Source organism: Cynara cardunculus (genome assembly GCF_001531365.2).
Source record: "Cynara cardunculus var. scolymus isolate 2C chromosome LG 2, CcrdV1, whole genome shotgun sequence".
NCBI classification, from domain to species: Eukaryota; Viridiplantae; Streptophyta; class Magnoliopsida; order Asterales; family Asteraceae; genus Cynara; species Cynara cardunculus.
In genome coordinates this window covers 23,481,758-23,484,223 of record NC_037529.1, presented here as the reverse complement: position 1 = coordinate 23,484,223, position 2,466 = coordinate 23,481,758, and positions in this window count along the sequence as shown.

Genomic DNA, 2,466 nt, shown 5'->3' with positions numbered 1-2,466 from the left:
GTTTTATGCACTTTCAGCCACCAAACCTACCCCTGAATCGTATATAACCCAATTTTTGTTAAGTTCTTAGATAACCATCCTGGACAACACTGGATTGAGCATCGTTGGTTATGCCTCTCACCCTATCAACAAATCCTTGGTGCCTATGGAACTGAATGTTGACAAACTTCGAACAGCCCTGCACCTACCCACTTTGGAAACTCTTAATTTGGATGCTTTTGCCCCAACCCCAACAGATGAGGAATTAATTCAATTCCTTGAATTCCATTCTTATGCTGCCAAAATCGTTAAGAGGACACAATTCAAACGCAAAGGACTACCCCCAATATGGAATACCCTGTTCTCCATCGTAAACTGCTGTCTGACAGGGAAGGTCGGCAGCCATGACCAAACCTCCCATGCAATGCTCTTAATCGTATATGGGATTTATTTCAACCTACCTCTCGATTATGCTCAGCTTATATTCGAGGATATGGTTGGATTGATCAAGAAGAAATGCGCGACACAGAGGGGTGAAAAGTCCAAGGTTAAGGCGCAGAAGAAGACCAAGGAAGACCTCAACAATCCAAACCTAATTCTACAGAGGTTCTTTGGCCTAGTCTTTGGGGATTTGATTGCAGAGAAGCTGCCCTCTGCCGAGCCGAACGCAAGATTGTATCCATTTAAGGAGTTCCATCCAACAGAGCATGAGCAAGGGTACAGAAGCCCCAGACCTATATCCAAAGCCATGCTCAAATACCTTAGTCATGAAGATAGGAAATCATATAGACGTGGATTCAGGAGGCCAGAGCCGGTCCTTGAAACCCCTCCACGCATAGGAATCCCCCTAAGAGAGAGAGTTGAAAAAATAAGAGTCGAGGGACGAAGGGAGGAGCCAGCAGAGGCTCGAGAGATGAGTGAGGTACGACCTAGCATAGCAATTCCCCCACCCAAGAAGACTGAGAAGACACAAAAGGATGTCGACTCTTCTGTGAAGAAGAAAGGGAAGAAGAGACCCGAAGAAGAAGAGGGTCCAAGTAGCCCTCTACAGAAGCCCAAGAAAAAGAAATCGAAGAAGGCCCAACCCGCAGAGGTTGTGGTCACAAAGGCTGTGGAACAAGAAAGCCCTGCAGAGGCTACTCCAAAGCGCAGAAGGTTGTGCAAGGTGGTTCGCGAGGAGTCCCCAACCGCGTAGATTCATGACGTTATTTTCAACCTCCAACAGGAGTTCAAAGCGCCAATAGACGTGACAGAGTTGGGGACAGAGGTCGTCTTAGACGATGAAGAGGAAGAAGAGTTGGAGTTAGGTGAGGGAGAAAAAGATGCCCAAGGCACACATCCCAGCCCCCCTCCCAGTGCTACCCACGTTACTAGGGGCCCTGTTCTAGAGGGATCCCCTATTGAAAAAAGCGCGCACACGCCAAGCCCAACCCAAGCTAACCTCGCATAGGACATTCTTTCGTCCTCTGTCGAATACACTGCCTGGGAACCATACCATACTCCAACATCCTCTCAAAAGGATGCTGGTTTTACAAAAAGTGTCCCATCACCCAAGGACTCGTCACATCCCAAAGAGGCATCCGTTGCCTCTCCACACAAGAGTGACCAACAAGAATATGCTTCAGAGGCATATGTGAGAGTCACAGAGACTGAGGGTCTAGAACGCCCAATGTCTACACTCGATCCCTCTGCCATATTAGGCTTTGAACCTACAAGGCATGAAATCGACAGAACACTAGTAGGCTCTCCTCATGGAGAAGTCCAAGGATCTGGTGGAAGTCCCCAAGCTGACTACGTAAAACTAGTCACAGAGGGCGCCTCACACTCCGAGGCTACTAGGTCACCATGTGTTGGTGATCTAGGTTCCCAGGATGCCTACGTGACAAAGGGGGAGTTGCAAACCTTTGCCACAGCGGTATTCTAAAAGATGGCTGAGTTGAAAAGCTTGTTCATCTCTCACTTAATGACAGAAGATCTTTCTCCCATCATAGAGGCTCTGAAGGAGTTGAGCTCTACAACTGCAGAACTCAAGGCAACTCTTTCAACCCTTCAGAGCTCTGTCCTACAAAAAAATGATCTCACCAACGCCTTCAGCGCTCTGTCCCTCAACCCTTCCTCAATCGACAAGCTCAAGTCAGAGTTAGCAGAGGTGGCCGCCCAATTTGCTGCTGATTTCGTCTCTGCGGGCTACACAGACTACTCAACATTCAAGGWTGAAATCAAGCAAATGTTCTCTTCTRCAGTCACATAMARCRTGGATACCAAATCATCCAGGGCAAATATCAACCATCTAGCCACTCGCAGAGAGCTAGATGCGATGGTTGAAGCCCTAGGAGATATTATGCGCAAACATACAGATCAACTTCTCGCAGAGGCCCGAGCCTCCAACAAAGCCATCAGAGACTGCACTTCAAAGCTCATGAAAGAGGGTGACTCCTTCAGAAGCGAAATTTATCGAAGCATCTCAAAATTGAAGTGGTCGACAGA